We start from the raw sequence: 18,618 nt of genomic DNA on the forward strand, positions 1-18,618 counted from the left end.
TGCCCTCAGAGTGTCTTCACTGCCTCATTTCCAAGTTTGGTGGGATGTGCTGGAGAACCTCAGAGTATGTTGCAGTCAAGGTATAGCCTTACCCACAGGGACTCTACATGAAGATATAGGCCTGCTTTAATAAACTTGGTTAGATTTTTATCAAAAACATTAGTGAAAAGTGTCTGTTGAGCTGCTGCTTGCTGATGAAAGTATAACTGAGCTTCTAAGAGCTACAAAGAAAAAGAAGAGAAGATCTAGAGACCCAAAATAAAAAAAAAAAAAAAGGGGGGGGGAGAATATGGGGAGCATAAAAAGAAAGAACAAATATAAACTAGATAGAAAAGTCAGATAGAAAAAGTAATAGAGATTTATAGCTAACATAGGGTGCCTATACATGAGCAGGAGAGCTGCTCTGATGTGCTATAAGTCTAGTGAGTTGGAGCAGACTCAATTCATCGGGTCTGCTGGAGCGTGGCAATTGCCATGCTCCAGCAGCTTCCTGTGTCTCGTGTATCAGCATCTCTGCCCTGCAAAATGGTGGTGGGGTGCTTCATGTAAAGCTCATTCAATGAGCTTTGGATAGAGCACCCCTGCTACCATTTTGAAGCGTAGGGGTGCCTCGCCAAGTAACTGGTAACTTCCTTGCCTGATACCCTCCTAATTCCCCTTTTCTGACTCTCTTCTCAGATTCCCCAGACCTGTCTTCAGCCGTCCTTGCCCTGCGACCCCTTGGGTAAGTAACCCACTGCTCACCAGTCAGCCATTTGATCCGTGGATCCCCAGGGCTTACACCTCGTCATCTGCCAAGGACTCCTTCCTTTCTTTTAGCGCCCCGATGGGAAGGCGCTTTTTCATCTTTATTTTCCCCCCCCCCCCCCCCCACCCCGGTATGTGGATCTTTATCAGCTGGGTCCAGCTGGCTATCGCCCTTGCTCTTTCGGTGGCCCCTTTTCCCCCCCTTTCAGTGACCAAAGTCCTAGGGTCTTCCCTTCAGACCTTAAGTAACAGGGTTTCTATCTTAACACCCTGTTATAAAATATTTTTTTTGGTTTAAATATTAAAAGGTAGACTGAAGGAACCACAGTCTGATAGCAATAGATGTCCAGATGTAAAGGACCAGGGTGGTCTAGTGGTTACTTGCCAGCCAGCCTGGTCTAGTGGTTACTTGCCATAGGCCCTCTTAGGGGACAGGCATCAGAGACCAAGTTACTAGATCCAAAGGGCAATCCAGAGGTAGTGTCCAAACACCAGCCAGGTCAGAGTTCAGGAGGCTGTGACCAAGTTACAAGAATCAAGGGGAAAACTGCAAGCCAGCAGCCAGGAACTGAGTAAGCAGGGTCCAGAAGCCAGGAAGATGATCCAAGGGGAAATCCAAAGCCAGATCCAGGGACAGAGCCAAACCAGGGTCAGGAAACAAGCAGTTCACCAGAGAAGAGCTGGGTTGGTACTGCTGGCTCTCCGGGAGGCTGCTCCTACAGGTGGCAGGTAAATGGGTAGTTGCACTCTCAGCAACCAGTGATGAAACCAGCCAGTTGATTATCTGGGGTAGGACTGTCAGTCAAAAACCCCAGGCAGGTGTGGCGGCCTAGGCAACTGGCCCAGGTTGGCCTACCTGACGCCAGATGTGGGCAGCAAGAAATTATTGGCATACTTGGATGGCTGAAATCTGAATGCAGTTGAGGTATGCTTCAGCAATAAAACATGGTTCAACTTAATGCTTTAGTCAGAGTCCTGGGGCCATGCAACTTGTTGGAATACTTAGCTTGTTGAGTGAGTATTGCAGTTTTCCTCTACCTGTAGACATAGCTCCAATATTTGGCAGAAGACAGACCAGGGTGGCACCTTGAGGCTAACTTGTTCAGAGACCCATAAGTTTTCATAAGCAACAGCCTACTTTTGTCAGATGCAAGCTGGGTGTTGCCTGTGAAAATGTATGCCTCTGAACAAGTTAATCTCAAGGTGCCACCCTACCCTGACTTGCGCATGACTTCGGGACTAACACCACTAATTTTACCTCGCTACAAAGTTTGCTATATACGTCTCTGCTTTATAAGGTATAAGCAAGGCATTTAGTCTCCCCATATGCTATGGAGTATAAAATCAGAACAATCATGATTGTCTTAAAAAATAACCTGTTGTTTTCTCTTTCCTTGAACTTGGTTGATCCTCATAAATAGGGGTCTACTTAAGTTGCAGTGAAATAAAGCAATTTTTGCAGCTTAGTCTTGGGACAAAGAGCCAATTTCATGGGCATTTCCTGGTGGTACCACCCCTTGCTGCTGACTGGCAAAGAGGCATATACCATATAATTTCATAATGGCTGAAATGTATTTAGCTTTTTAAAATTTCTTTTCACATATCTTCAGACTGCAGCATTGCATTTAACTTTTCAAAAGATGGCACTGAAACATTTTCACTTCATGGATTAGTGCCTTCACTTAGTCTATTTCACTAACACAGTAACTCTCAATCACGTGATCTATGGCTGCAGTGATTGTTGCATTGTTTTTGTATTGCGGGAAGCATTGGGACACTCTATAACAACATGTTATAGGAAAAATACACTGGGAGGTTAGGTTGATTTAATGGGAAATCACAACCAATGCAATATTTCTTAGTGATTGCAGACAATGGCATTTTTTGCGGTTTCCATGAAAACTGCAAAACCGCAAATTAAGTAGGCCCCTGCTCATAAATCAAAGCAAAATACAGGTAGAACCCCTGATTTTTTTTTCTTTCTTTATTTATTTATTTATTTTTTTGATCAACTTGGTTCATTCTGAATGCCTGATCTACGACAGCTACCCTTTTCTTTTTTCTGCCTTTTGGCCAGCCCAACAGCCTAAATTCACTCTCCACTTTAGGAGAAAAAGCCCGTCGGCTGATTTTCAAATAAAGTTTTATTAATCACAGCCCTGCTCCAGTCACACAGATCTCTGTTTGCATGTATATTATATTCCAGGGTGTGTTGTATGCCAAAAAATACGTTACCATGCATTGCAGATTGTCAGCCTGTGTCAGAGTTTACTAGGATTCTTCTCATATGAGAGAGAATTGTATCAAATCTTACTTGCCCTAAGAAGGCCACGGTCTGCCGCAAGATGGCTCTGGTGGTCACCATCATGATGCCCAGTACCTGGCCCCCAACCCTAACCCTGCCTGCCCCCTGGCAGCCACCTGCCACTCAGTAGCAGACCCCTTCCTGGGGATACCTCCAGAAGCCCCTGCCCCAGACCCTGCCCTAGGTCCCCTGCTACCCAGCCCCGCTGTTCACTTTGGCTCCATGCAGGCATGGAGCTACAGCTGCCTGCAGTGGGGCCACGACCATACAATGGCCCTGCTGTCCCTGGACACTGGCTACCAGAGGGGAGAGCTGCTCACACTGAGTGATCACCAGCCACTGTCATCCCTGGATGAGCCCCCCACCCACCATACATGCCGTGGTGTGTGTACCTGCAGGGGAATGGCCAGAGGCCAGGGTGCTGGCCACCTGTTCCCAGGTTCTGCTCCCTAGGCACCCCCACCCCATGGCCCTCCAGCCCAGGACAGCACACAAAGGATATTGTAAATAGTTTTCACAGGGAAAAAGGGGTTTCTTTTATTGTTGGTGGGTAGAGTGGATGCTGGAGGCTCTGGTTGTTGTTGGGGCAGAGGGACTCTGTTTGTTGGGGAGGGAGCGGGGAGGGGAGCTCTGTTTGTTGGGGAGAGTGCGGGAAAGAGGAGGGGGGAAGAAGAGGTCTGTTTGATGAAAGTGTGCTGTTTGGGAAGAGTGTGCAGTGGGTGGGCAGGCAGTTGCTGTGTGTGAGAGCCAGGAGGGACAAGACAGCCATTGGCCAGGTGGCAGTTGGCATGGTGGGCCAATAGGGCCAGCATGGTGGCCAGCAGGAGCCCAGGGCACTAGTCGTCACTGTCAGGGGCAGAGGCAGGTACAGCCATAGCACGGGGAGGCAGAGGCAGTGAGGAGAGCGCTGCTGCATGCTGTCTCTGTGCTGTGCACGCTGTGGCTGGCCAGAGAGTAGGGCGGGCTTTTGAGGAAGGCTGCTGGCAGCTGTGGTTGGAGCCTGGAGCTCCTCATGGTGGCAGCCAGGGCCTATTGCAGGGTCCCAGGAAGTAGGAGCAGATTGGCAACAAATCTACTCCCACTTCCCTACACGTGTAGACACCTGCCTAGCACCATTTATTTGCAAATAATTTACTCGCGAGTAAACTGGTGCCATAGCAAGTGCACATGTAGGCGTGCCCACTTATTACAAAATATGTCCCATAATACATGCGTTGTTTTGCACCGTAAGTTATACACTGTGTTTTCTCTTTCTTTAGCCTAGGCAAGCCTTTTCCTTGAGAGGCTGCAAAATGTCTCAGTTAATGATAGGACTACATAGTACAGAGTCTGGGCATATCCTTTGAGTAGTCATCCTCCACCTGAATGCTGGCAGCTGTGTATGCTTTGAATGCAAGGTATTTTTAACAGCACCTTAACTCCAAAACAAAGCAGACAAAGTATGTTCAGTGTCACACAACAGGGAATCTCAAATGTTCATGTCATGTGGTTGGGGGAAATCAGTGCAAAATAGCTACTTTTCAGTCCTTTTAAACAAAAGGTTTAGGTAGTAAAGCAAGGAATTAAATATTAAAACAAGGAATATTCCTTTCTTCCTGTTTCCTTTCTGTTTTGCTTTATCCCTTTATGACCATCAAGCTTTGGATGGTCTCCACCAGCTCGTTATTCATAAAAAGTATTAGGGGCCCAATCCAGAAAAAATGCCTCAACATATTTCACTGGTAACAGGGGTCGTACATACGTTATTTATAACTGATATCAGTGAGATAACTTGTATACTTAACGACATCCACATCCTTTACTGGATCAGAACACAGTGTCTTTCTGTGAGTTACTGCTTAGACGTGATGTCTCTTTCTCGACATAGATGTATCCCAAAAGATACTATATGTAGACATACGTAGGGTGTGTCCCAACAAGTGTGTATGTGCAGTCTGTGGTGACTCAAACCCTTTTGAGGCACCACAAACCACACGCAGTGCATGTGCACCAGTTTGCTGTGCTGCTAATTTGCAGTGCCATAGGTTTTTTTGACACGGGGAGATCCTGGTATAGAAAAAAAAAGCCACTGAAAAAAGTGGCATGGTGCACATGGCATCAGTGTGCACTGCAGGAAACTGGAGCCTGGCCAGACAGAGCCATGGTGTGGCTGCCAGCCAGGTCCAAGTGGATGGCTCAGTGCCACTGCTGCCCCAGGTGGCCCCCAGGATTTTAAGTGAGTCTTCTGGGACCAGTACAGGTGCTGGCCTCAGCCTCCCGTACCCTACCCATGTTTATTTGCTGTGCTTTGGAGTGCACAGGGACAAATAGCAGCACAAATATGTGCTGCTGCTATTTGTCCTGTAGGAAACGTGCTCACCTGCACGTGTGCGCTTGTTGATGTATACCCATAGATGTGTGTGTGCCTCTTTTTACATATGCAGACACACAAAATATGTTTACAACCTATATTTATGTCTTAACCAAAATATACCTAAAGGTGTTTGAACTTTAACCCGAGATGACACGCTTGCAGTGTAAGACCATCGAGCAAGAAAAATGAAGATTGCAGAAATAAACAGAGGAAATGGAAGTTCCCTTACTGACAGGGTTACATGAATTCAGCAATGGGTGTATTAGGCTGAGTGTTATCAGTGATGATGAAACACAGCAGACTGTGGTAATGAAATATTTATGAATGGGGAAATGATACTGCATTCTGCAGTGCAGCACAAGGGAAAGTGAAATTTCAGGAATACTGTAATAGCAAAGCCCTCCATTAATTATCGGAAGCAAGCTGTAATGCCAGTTACTATGACAACGGTGTCCCCTATGTATTTTGCACCATTTTTTTGGGGGCCTGCTCCCATTTACTGTAGTACATTGTATTTATTTGTTTTATACAAGGATTTTTATTGGTTCTCAGTAGGCTTTTCTGATCTTGTGTGGCCTAGCCTGCATATTCATGTGCCTGGGTAACAAAAACTAATGGGCTTAGTTAATTTAAGATTATATGAGTATTGGATAATAGATGGGGCATCTTTTAATAAGTGTTATTAGGATTATCTTTTATCTGCAGAGATATAGAGGGGCCCTTCCTATGAAAAGTCCTATAAACAGAGCAGGATATTAGTAATAATGCTTACAGTACCAATTCTACTGCATTGGACTTCTCATCTGCAAAGCATTTTAGAAGCAGTAATTAATTGGAGTGTCAGTACCGCAATACTAAGCACACCAATACATTTCAGACTGTGAAAGATTACGTGCGGTCTAGGCCCACTTATTTTTATTGCTATTTATTTACTTTAGTAGATCCTTGTTCCCCTCTGAAACTTCCACTTTAAATGTGTTGGGTCAGATTGTGACTTTTAGCCATGGGATGTGTGAGGAAGCCATGCTATGGAAAACATCTATACCAGTGTTCCTGCCAACTTGCTTGAAAGCTTCATCAGTGTTTTGTAGTGGCTGTTCTGCTGGCCATTGAGAGCGTAAACTGCCACCTGTGCCCTGATCCTTTTCCTATAGTCATAATATTACTTATCCTTACATAGCACTTTTCATCTGTAGGTATCAAAATGCCTTGAAGAGGTATTATTTTTACATCTTTGCAGGTAGGGACACAAAAGTACAGATAATTTAAATGACTTACCCAAGACTGGCCAGTAGATCAATTGCAGAGTGAAGAACAGAATCCAGATCTCTGGTTTCCCACTCTGGTATCTTATCAACCGTGTACCCTAGACTGAACCTTTTCAAGGAATATGCCACTGCATGGGCATAAGAAATGGCTAAGAACTTGCAGTGTGAGTATAGTTGTAAAAATGCTTGTATGGAGTTATGCGATGTTTCTGAATGACATAAATGACATTATAATGCGAGTCCTAACTACCTCATGCCTGTTTTCACTGGAGAAATGTTCTAATCAGTCTAGAAACAAGTTCAGTAAAAAAATAAGGGGCAGGCCAACTAAAATCAGGTCTAACTGGCTTGAAAGCTATTTGGGAATTGTTTCCAAAGTAGATAGTCCCATGAAGATGATCTCAGTGTGCATCAATCATGGACCGGAGAGTGGTTAACACACACATGTGCACACACACGAATGTGTTGAACAAATTTTCACTGGGGCTAACCTTGCATTCTTCCCCTCATTGTCCAAGTTAATCCATGTTATGAGTTCCTTTTCTGGTCTTTTAACTGTAGAATCAAGGGATGTTTATAGACATGCTCTGGGAGGCGGGAAGCTTAATTAGCACAGCTTTGAGAGCCTCATTAATAAAAGTGCTTAGAGCATCACATGTATCAGTGTTCCCATGCTGAAAAATGATGGTGAGGAGCTTTGAACTAGTGCTCATTGAACCAGCTTTAGTTTAAAATACCAGGCCATGATTTTTCAGTGCGGTGACACTGATACATGTGATGCTGGAGTCGTCTGGAGCTCAGTAATTACCACACTCCAGCAGACTTGGTTAATCAAGTCTGCTCTGATACGCTGTAATTACAGCGGAACAGATGCCCTGCATGTGTATAGGAGTTCAAGTTGTCTTTCAATGATTTTAAATGTTTTGGGTCTGGACTCTACCTAGGAATCCTGGATCCTCCTGTAACCTGTTTTCTGTATTTGTACATGAGAACGATAGATCTGTGAACAATTAACAACACAATTGCATAATCCAGCTTTCCACTGGCCAGTGGTGGGGTCGGTCTAGTTGATGCTTGAGGTCCCCTCCAGCTCTATGATCTATGAATGGCTGGCGTAAAGCAAAGCAAAGGCTTTGGTTTCAGTGGGATGAGGCCTGTTTCAAAGGACTGACCTCTGTGTAAGTTTTCTTCTCAACTTCAAAGCTAAAGCCATTCACTTGATAGATTTGACAAAACTTACTTACCTGGAAACTGCAGGAGAAATGCAATGCCCTCCCAGACATGGGAAAGAAACACAGGCTTTCTTGCTTTAAAATATATGGGTTTAGAAAACATGATGTGTAAGAAAAGGTTAAAATAACTGGATTTGTTTAGTCTAGAAAGCAGATAATGGGGGAAAGGGGATGGAGGGGGAGCTATGATAACAGTCCTCAAATAATAAGATGTACGTATAGGGAGGACAGAAATAAAATGTTCTCCATGTACACTGAAGTTAGGATGAGAAGTAATAGGCTTAATTTGCGACAAGGAGCATTTATCTGAGATGTTAGGGAAAGCTTTCAAATTCCTGAAAAATGTAACTTGGAGAGGTTGTGGAATCCCTGTCATTGAAGGTTTTTAAGGAATAGATTAGACAAAATGCTGTCAGAGATGGTCTAGGGATACTTGATCTGCCTCAGAGCCAGGGCTTTAACTAGATGCTCTCTCCTGAGACCCATTCCAGCCCTGCATTTCTGTATTCATCTGCAGCGCTGTGTAGCAAGAACCCTGTCTTCTACCTTGCTTGGTTTTGCCTCTGCGAGGCACAGTTCTGAATATGATTCAATGCAGAGCCAGATGGAGAGCACAGAAAGGCATTTGTGTGTCATAGAAATGCTGTCCATCACAGACTCCTCAGGGCAACTTCGCTGCCTCGTGTCTGCATTTGGTATGTGTAAAAAAAAAAAAAAAAAAAAAAAAAAAAGTGTGGTGATGTACCTTTACAGCCTCAGTGTAGACTAGCCAACATATGTTCTAATATGTGGTATCTGGCATAGCTATAACCTAACTCATGGTGAATTAACCTGAGTCTAAACACACTTCTAAAAATAATGTTAATGTTAGGGGAGGAGGGAACTTTAAAGAAATCTATAAGGAATTAGGACTTGATCCTGAAACTTTGAGTCACATGAGTAAGATTCTGTATGTTGGCCCAACCCTTTGTTCTCCTCAAGTTTTATTTCTTTTTTTCTTTGGGTTAGTTGCAATGCAGTGCATGCATCCTGCCAGTACAGTGTGATCCTACAAAAGGAACCCTATTTGTATTACCTCTATGAGCAAAGAAGCCCCCTTCATTAACTGAGGGATTTTGTGTCAGTGCTTCAGCTGTTTATTCTTTCTAGTGCTATTCTGTTCAGCCACTGCAGGGATTACCAAGAGACACCGGGGAACTGCGAATGCTTAGTCAAGGGCAGAAATGTTTGGATTCAATCACTGATAAAAGGAATCCTGGAAAATTATAGATGTTTTCTGGAATAGCGATTTCTTTTGCTCGCAAAGCTTCTTATGCTCCATTCTTGAATTCCCCTGAAGTGCAATTAAAATACTTTAATATGTGAAATCTGGATATCCCCTGCCCCATGGTTTTAATATTGTTCTTGGCTGGCTGTGAAGGGAAGGGGTTATTCTCATCAGCATGCAGAGAGATTTACACCAGTAATTTCCATTAACATTACTGCACGTTCTTTCCCATCAATATGCAGCTATACCCCTACATGCAACAAAGTCAAAGGTATTCATTAACCCAGCCCCTATTCCCTGATTCCAAATGAGCTGTGCTGTGGCAACATTATACTCTCATGTTCTTATCTAAACCATTCAAGGAAGGCCTCTGTGCCTGTGGATTCTTTTCAGCCAACCTGCAAGAATTTTATATATACTCCTGGGGGGAGGAGGTATCAAGCTAGGACTGCAGTTCTGCTTTTTAAGTTCCTTTTTATCTTATTTCCAGAAGCAGGTAAGCCCCTCAACTTTGAATGCAGAGCTAGCCTGGAGCCAAGTCACAAGGTCTGATTTGGCTCTATGAGCTAAAACATGAGATGAGCTATTGGAGGAGATGGTATTTCCATGCCAGAAAAGGTGCTACAGTATATAAGGTCACTGTGACCATTCAGGAATGAAGTCTTGTTAGTTTATTCTTTCCTTGATTTGTCCTTGGCTTCCTCAAGCTTTCTTTGTTTTCCACACCTTTCTATTGCTCTCAGGGACGGTTGCATCTGTTTGGGCATGGACATGTGTACAAAGATATGCTCAATAAGCTTGGGGGATTTCTGGATTTGTAAGTAAACATTAGGACAAGGAATAATGTTTCTATCAAACCGTGTAAACTTAATTTAAAATGGAGCTCAAGCAGTTTGTCTGAGGTGATTTGTGTGCGCAGGCAGAGTTCTGCTGGAATTTTAAATTATGTCGCACCCCAAATACCTGAAACTTAGCATGGTAAGTGAGAGAGACTACATGTTGTCACATGGATACTTAGTGATGGTGCCCTTTTATGATCTTGTAATTCATTGGCAAGAAACATCCCATAATTCAGGGATGTTTACAAAGCCCTACGGTGTCATTTTTCAAAGTTGCACTACCACTATTTCAGATTTAACTTAGAACAGTGTTCTAGCTTCAGGCCCAGCCATTAAATGGCATTGCCAGCTGAACAGACCCTTGATTCAGCTGTTCTCACCTGTAATTAGTTAATACATAGTAACAAATAAAAAGAAGCTACAGAGGAATTTTCATCTTTTGAAAAATTCATGATGGCAGAAGAACGACCAATGTTAGCAACAAAAGTGACTCTGTTAGTGTCATCACCTCTGCAGCTTGTCACAGTCTCACTTTGCCCCTCTGGATTCTTCAGTCTCTCAGGATTATGTCAATAAAAGCAAAACACTGGTGCTTTATGCTTTTAAACTTTGCATCTGAAATGCCTGATGAGGCCCCTGTCTCTTCAGTATATTAGGGTTAGAGATGAAAAGAAAAGATCTAAATATGTTGGGGGGGGTTTTTCTAGGCAGCAGTTTTAGGAAATGACTAGGGACTTGGAGCTGCCTCCACTTGAGGCGCTCAGTATGGGGACACCTAAACTGGGCAGAAAGTATAGGGACTCATCCTTGGAGAATCCATTCTCCTTCTAGTGTCTCAAGTCAGCCATCCATAATTCCTAGTCAATGAGCATTAGTTGCATGTGTAGACATGCCATAAAGGCTTACTGCACACTAAAATACTGTGCAGTAAATCTTCCTTGGGACTATGTCTATACATGTTCCCTGTTGGGAACAAATCTGCTTCCAGCAGGAGCAGTCTAGTACAGAGCTGCTCCTACCCTGCTCCAGGTTCCCCCTGGGTGCTAGCCTGGGGGCTGGCAGGGACTATGGAGCCCTTTCCCATGCACACAGGGCCAGAAGAACTGTGTTGGCTGCAGTGGCAGCTGTCTCCTGGCCCTGCGCACATTGGCAGGAGTCCTGATGTACACGGAGCTGCGAGACAGCTGCTGCTACAGAGCTCTTCTGCACATGGGGACATGCCCTGTGCCCAGCAGGACTTCCCTATGCAGCCAGGAGCTGCCCCAGAGCTGGCCCATTTCTGGGGCAGCTCCCAGCTAACTCTAGGCTGCACGCAACCTGGATTTTGCTGGGAGCTGCTTGGGGAAATCCTTACACAGCCCAGAGCTGGATGGGACCTGTCCCAGAAGAGGAACGGTTCCTGGCCAGACCTGGGTTGGATGGGGAGGAAGAGAGATCCAGAGCCTTGGTGCTACTTGGCTCTCAGCTACTGTAGAGAGCTGGGAGTGCAGCAGTGCCAAGACGGGAGGGGCAAAGAGCTACCCTGTCCCGGTGCTGGTCAGCTCCCAGCCCCTGGGGGGAGCTGGCAGCTAAGTAGCACCAGGACTGGGTGAGTTCCCCATCTGCTGTGGTCCCCTTGTGTTGGGGCTGACCAGGAGCAAATTTGCTCCTGGTTAGCATCTACACATGCACTACTGTTCCAAGTAGCCAAGGCTGCAACTGAACTCCAGCTAGCTTTGAGCATCAAGGACAATAAAAAGTCCTTTTTCAGATATGTGGGGAGCCGGAGGAAAAGCAGGGGCAACGTTGGACCCCTGCTGAACCAGATGGGGCAACTGACAACTGACGCCCAGGAAAAAGCCAACCTATTAAATAGGTACTTTGCGTCGGTCTTTCATCAGCCCCATGGGACGCCTGTGCCTGCTACAGGGCCGGGAAGTCCAGGTGAGGGTGATCCCCTGCCCTCCATTAATGCTGACTTTGTGAAGGAACATCTTGAGAAGCTGGATACCTTCAAGTCAGCCGGCCCTGACAATCTTCACCCCAGGGTACTCAAGGAGCTGGCGAGCATCATAGCCCAGCCTCTAGCGCGGATCTTTGAAAACTCTTGGCGCTCTGGTGTAGTGCCCGAAGACTGGAAGAAGGCCAACGTGGTGCCTATCTTCAAGAAAGGGAGGAAAGTGGATCCGGCTAACTATAGGCCCATCAGCCTGACTTCTATCCCGGGGAAGATCTTAGAAAAGTTTATTAAGGAGGCCATCCTTAATGGACTGGCCGACGCCAACATCTTAAGGGATAGCCAGCACGGGTTTGTTGCAGGTAGGTCTTGCTTGACCAATCTCATTTCCTTCTACGACCAGGTGACCTATCACCTGGACAAGGGAGATGAGATTGATGTCATATATCTTGACTTCAAAAAAGCCTTCGATCTGGTGTCCCATGATTGTCTCTTGGAGAAACTGGCCAGTTGTTGCCTTGGGTCCTCCACGATCCACTGGCTGGAAAATTGGCTCCGGGGTCGGACCCAGAGGGTAGTAATTGATGGAAGTCAGTCATCGTGGTGTCCTGTGACCAGTGGGGTCCCCCAGGGCTCTGTCCTTGGACCCATACTGTTCAACATCTTCATTAATGATGTGGACACTGGAGTCAGAAGCGGACTGGCCAAGTTCGCCGATGACACCAAACTTTGGGGCAAAGCATCCACGCCAGAAGACAGGCGGATGATCCAGGCTGACCTGGACAGGCTCAGCAAGTGGGCGGATGAGAATCTGATGGTGTTCAATGCCGATAAATGCAAGGTTCTCCACCTTGGGGGAAAAAAAAACCCGCAACATCCTTACAGGCTCGCCAGTGCTATGTTGGTTAGCACTATGGAAGAAAGAGACTTGGGGGTCATCATTGACCACAAGATGAACATGAGCCTGCAATGCAATGCTGCGGCTAGTAAAGCGACCAAAACACTGGCTTGCATCCATAGATGCTTCTCAAGCAAATCCCGGGACGTCATTCTCCCCCTGTACTCGGCCTTAGTGAGGCCGCAGCTGGAGTACTGCATCCAGTTTTGGGCTCCACAATTCAAAAAGGATGTGGAGAAGCTTGAGAGAGTCCAGAGAAGAGCCATGCGCATGATCAGAGGTCAGGGAAGCAGACCCTACGATGACAGGCTGAGAGCCCTGGGGCTCGTTAGCCTGGAAAAGCGCAGGCTCAGGGGTGATCTGATGGCCACCTACAAGTTTATCAGGGGTGACCACCAGTATCTAGGGGAACGTTTGTTCACCAGAGCGCCCCAAGGGATGACGAGGACGAATGGTCAGAAACTACTACAAGATCGTTTCAGGCTGGACATAAGGAAGAATTTCTTTACTGTCCGAGCCCCCAAGGTCTGGAACAGCCTGCCACCGGAGGTTGTTCAAGCGCCTTCATTGAACACCTTCAAGATGAAACTGGATGCTTATCTTGCTGGGATCCTATGACCCCAGCTGACGTCCTGCCCTTTGGGCGGGGGGCTGGACTCGATGATCTTCCGAGGTCCCTTCCAGCCCTAATGTCTATGAAATCTATGAAATACTGTATTTACAGGTATCGGCTAACTGCACAGTAGACTAATTTACCGCACAGTAAATGTGCACATGTGTAGACAGTGATGCTTTACTGTGCAGTAGACTAATCTACTGTGCAGCAAGTGTCTCATGTAGACACACCCAGTCTGTGGGAAATGTTTCGGACTATTGTCTTGGAAATGAAGTAAATAATTGCCGAGAAGAGAAATCTGAGTATCAGTCCTTGGTTCCCACTTCCCTGCCCTCATCCTCTCCATTTAATGGAACATGTATTAAGAGGCTAACAAGATTAGCCAACCAATCTCTCTTTACAGGACATACTGTTTTGATACTGTTGGTGCATAATTACCTCTACCTCCTGCTAAAGGATTCTTCATCCAGAAGAAGCATTGCAACATTAAGTATTTCCTATAAACAGCTGTTTATGAACCAAAGACAGTCATTGACATGTCTTGAGATAAGAGTAAGTGTCCAGATTTTAGGGGAGGAAAAATAAAATCTTCAAAGGTTAAAATTAGCTGCTAGATTGCAAGGGGAAAACCACCTGAGGTTTCAGCCCTGCTGCTTTTAATGGGCAAATGAGATATTTTGTGTGCAATTGGCTTTAAGTGACTATCGAAATGAATACCATGTTCCAGCAGCACCTTCAGCAGCACATGTGATCTCTCAGCGGGGAAAAATAAATTACTATGGCTGGTGAAATTGCAGAAGAGAACAATGGATTCTTTCTATGCAATGAAACACTTACACTGAAGTGGGTATTTCAGTTCGTTGTAAGTTTCTGGTCATTAACTATTCATTGTAATGTACTAATCAGAAGGGCCTTGCTAAGCTCTCTTATACTTCCTCCAAAGTCCCAGTGTACCTTGGATTCCCTGAAGCATTATCCAAGCTGAGCTGTAGGAGCTAGGCATCCCCGTGCTTGATGATATAACAGTGGTGTTGCAGTACTAAAAAGTTCTAATGCACTTTCCTAGTCACTCCTATTCATCTCTTGTGTTTTCTTCTAATTATGTCTAAATGAGGTTGTGGGTTTTCCTATTGTATCTGTACTAAATAAATAATTGAAAGTGGTGAACGGTATATCCTGGGTCTGAGTTTGATATTAACCTGGCATTTGCTAGGGACTAATCTGGCCACACCAGCTCTCTTGAAGGGCATGGCCCCACTCTAGGCCTCAGAGTTTGTTCACACACTCATTCCAGCCATTACTGACTAGCTACTGGTGTAACCAGCCAGAGACAAACCTCTAGTGTCAGCTTTGGAAGCAGAATAAAATCCACCAGTCCCCTTACTGCAAGACCTAGACTGGACTGCAGCCATAGTATTGGTGGGATATGCATGGCAGGAACTGGGCCATATCCCCAATGTGGACAAGACGTTGTTGACTCCCCAGCCCTTTTTAAAACATGGTAGAGCCCACCTTCTCCGTGCTGCCATTATTCAGCGAGCTGCAAACCAGCTCTCTACACCTGCCCTGCACATACTCTTTCATGTTCTTTATACCCATTCTTTCCTATTGGCAGCACTTTAGCCTCACAACTCTACACTGTATGTGTTTTCCATTGTTTTTCATCTTAAGGTTCCCTAGTGAGTTATGTGAACAAGGAGCTGTACTGTTTAAAGTACATTGATTGTGCTGTTGCATTATGTACTCCTCACCCACCAGTAAGAGGGCTGAGAGCTATCTGCTGAAGAGCTGAAATGGGAAATAGCTCCAGAGAGTCAGGCACTGGAGGTGTTTGTGACCTACACATCTTTCAGAAGTGCTCTAAGCCCTTCCTATTTGGGCAGACATTTAGCAAACAAAGCTAAGATGAGATATTCTTTAGGGCTGGAGTTGGCAGCCTATGGCCCATGAGTCAGATCTGGCTCCCAGAACTGCTGGATCTGGTCTGTAGATATGAGCCTTTGGCAGCATTCAGCAGCAAGGAGTTTCACCTGGGGGCGCTCTCCTTGTGCCACTGTGAAGGCAAGTGCCCTACCTCCCACCTTCCCATCTCCGACCTGGGGTGGGCATCCTGGCTTATTGCCCCCCTCCCCTGCTTGGCAGCTGCCCCATGGCGCAGGTGCAGTGCAGCTCGGCAGGGTGCCGCATGCTGTCTGGGAGCTGGGGCTGAGCAGTGCAGGGCTCCAGATGACTGCTGGAGCTGTCCTAGCTCCCAGACTGCGTGCAGTGCCCTGCCGAGCTGCACTGCACCCATGCCATGGGGCAGCTGCCACATGGGTGCCAAGTTGGGGAGGGGCAATCCCTGCTGCCCTGTGCTGTCTGTGGGGGAGGGCTCTGCCATGAGTGCCCAGAGGCCCCAATCACTGCTGGTGCAGCTGGTGTGTGTGGGGCTTTTTTTTTAATTTTAAGTGCTGGGACTGGGCTGGGGCTGGCAGGGCAGCCATGGGGGCTTCTCTTGTGGCTCCCTGCCCAGGGAGAGGCAGGCACAGCTGGAGGAGCCACAGGAAAACGTGCAGCCAGCCGGCTGTGCCTGCCTCTCCCCAACTGATCGAAATCACCAAATCTCTCTGAATTGGTGCCACATCTTCTCACGCCTATTTGGCCAGATTGATTAGGGACAGTGATCTGAATCAAATCACTGTCCTCCGAATCAGCTGAATCCAAATCGAATACTTCCGTATTTGCACAGGCCTATTAAATTGATCTCTTCCTTATACACCTCCGTCTCACTGAAAGTTTTCTATAACATTGCTAGGTCCGTTATAGCTCTTGGTGTTATTCCATGTGGGCATACCAAACAATAAGAAATATTTTTGTCTGCACCTTCAGTTAAGTTTCCCAGGATTTCATCAAGACTGAAGACTTCTGCTGTTGGTAAAATTCTGTTAAAAGAAAGAAAAACAAAAATCCTCTAGCCTACATCAGGGTTATGTGGAACTGAGGCAAATATAAGTTCCAACAGACTGTCTCTGTAACTTGATACTGTTCGTTAATGGATCTGGTCATAATTAACCTCTCCATTATGCATGGTTGGAAATTGTGCTTTAATGGTCAAGAGAAAGCTGTATTCTGCATAAGCTATTTCTTTCTGCAATGGGAAAGGAGTGGAAAACTGAATCATGGATTGCTAGAGTAAGAGTATATGGTAGTTTATATGACCTCTCAGCTAAAGCAGGTGTCTTGTTTTGATCTCTATGGAAAATGTATTTGAAACTCTGAAAAGTGCCTTTCAATGTTTCTCTTAAATGTAATTCAATGACTGTAACACCTGTCAGACCAGAAGTAAAATTTTTTTAGCCCTAGTGACATAGGAGCATAAATCCCATTGACTATTTAAGTCACATTTGAAAACAAGATATAGGGTCCTAAACCATAAGCTTTCGGAAATTTTACTCTTGTTATTCTTTGCTCTACATAAATCAGCTTAACTGCACTGAGTTTACTGTGCAGCCCAGGTAAGTGTGGTAAATACTCCCCTTCTCCAGTTGAAGGGGATTGTTAGCTGGCAGGTGTGCTGTGGGGTGGAAACTGCAGATCACTCAGTTTCCCTCCATTTCTATAGAACCAGGCCAGGACAGTCAGGGGGTTTAACTATATGCACATTTATTTACATAAACTCATCACAAGGAAATCAAACTTATGTTTATATCCATGTACTATATATAACATAAACAATAGCCTCTGGGTAAATGCCATAAAACCTTATACCAGTGCTCCAGATACAGGTAAGTATCTGACCTGAAACAGATGAACCCCAAAATAAAGGTTGAGGAGGACTGGGTTAGAGTGCTTCTGGAGGGGCTGGAAGTGCTCAAATCAGCAGGTCCAGATGCTCTCCACCCCAGGGTGTTGAGGGAGCTAGCAGGGGTTATTGCGAGCCCTTGGCATGGCTTTACGAGTGCTCGTGGTACTCGGGCCAGGTGCCAGATGATTGGAAGATAGCCAATGTGGTCCCCATCTTTAAAAAAGGGAGGAGGGAGGACCTGGGCAACTATAGGCATGTCAGTCTTACCTCAATCCTGGGGAAACTCTTTGAGAAGATCATCAAGGAGCACATCTGTGATGGGCTGGCATCGGGGATGATGCTCAAGGGCAACCAGCACGGTTTCATTAGGGGCAGGTCATGTCAGACCAACCTGATTGCCTTTTACAATTAGGTCACAAAAGCATTGGATGCAGGTGTTGCTGTGGATGAGGTCTTTCTGGACTTCAGCAAGGCCTTTGACACTGTCGACCACCCCATCCTCATTAAAGAACTAGGCGACTGTGGCATTGATGCCTACACAGTCAGATGGACTGCAAATTGGCTGAAGGGTCGTACTCAGAGGGTGGTGGTGGACAGGTCATATTCGACCTGGGGGGAAGTGGGCAGCGGAGTCCCCCAGGGCTCGGTCCTTGGGCCCACACTCTTCAATTCCTTTATCAGCGATTTGGACGACGGAGTGAAAAGCAACCTGTTTAAATTTGCTGATGATACCAAAATGTGGGGTGAGGTGGGCACACTAGTAGGGAGGGAAAGACTGCGGCAAGATCTGGATAGGTTGCAGGGGTGGGCTAACAAAAACAGGATGCATTTCAATACTGACAAGTGCAGGGTGCTGCACACTTATAAGATGGGAAACTCCCTTCTTGAGAGCACGGAGGCAGGAAGGGATCTTGGAGTCATCATTGACTCCAAGATGAACATGGGCCGACAATGCAAGGTCACGGTCGGTAGGGCTAACTGGACCCTATCGTGCATCCACAGGTGCATCTCAGGTAGGGCCAAGGAGGTGATCCTCCCCCTCTACGCGACACTGGTCAGGCCACAGCTGGAGTACTGTGTCCAGTTCTGGGCACCCCACTTCAAGAGGGATGTGGACAACACTGAGAGGGCCCAGGGGAGGGCCACCCGTATGATCCAGGGACAGCAGGGCAGACCCTACAATGAGAGGCTACGGGACCTGAACCTGTTCAGCCTTCACAAGAGAAGGCTGAGGGGGGACCTGGTGACCATCTATAAACTCACTAGGGGGGACCAGAAGGGTTTGGGGGAGATCTTGTTTCCCCAGCGCCCCCCAGGATAACAAGGAATAACGGCCACAAGTTGTTGGAGAGTAGGTTCAGATTAGACATCTG

The 18,618-nt window shown here is 46.1% G+C and overlaps 1 long non-coding RNA gene across 1 annotated transcript in view; it reads left to right on the plus strand.

Moving 5' to 3' along the window:
• The window catches only part of LOC106739975 (uncharacterized), a 72,783-nt gene that overhangs the window by 3,804 nt on the left and 50,361 nt on the right, over positions 1–18,618 (plus strand). Inside the window, exon 2 of the long non-coding RNA XR_002091109.2 lies at positions 679–724. This is a non-coding gene — a long non-coding RNA (uncharacterized LOC106739975). The remainder of the gene's footprint in view (positions 1–678; positions 725–18,618) is intronic.

The sequence above is a fragment of the Alligator mississippiensis genome, chromosome 3 (genome assembly GCF_030867095.1).
Source record: "Alligator mississippiensis isolate rAllMis1 chromosome 3, rAllMis1, whole genome shotgun sequence".
NCBI classification, from domain to species: domain Eukaryota; kingdom Metazoa; phylum Chordata; order Crocodylia; family Alligatoridae; genus Alligator; species Alligator mississippiensis.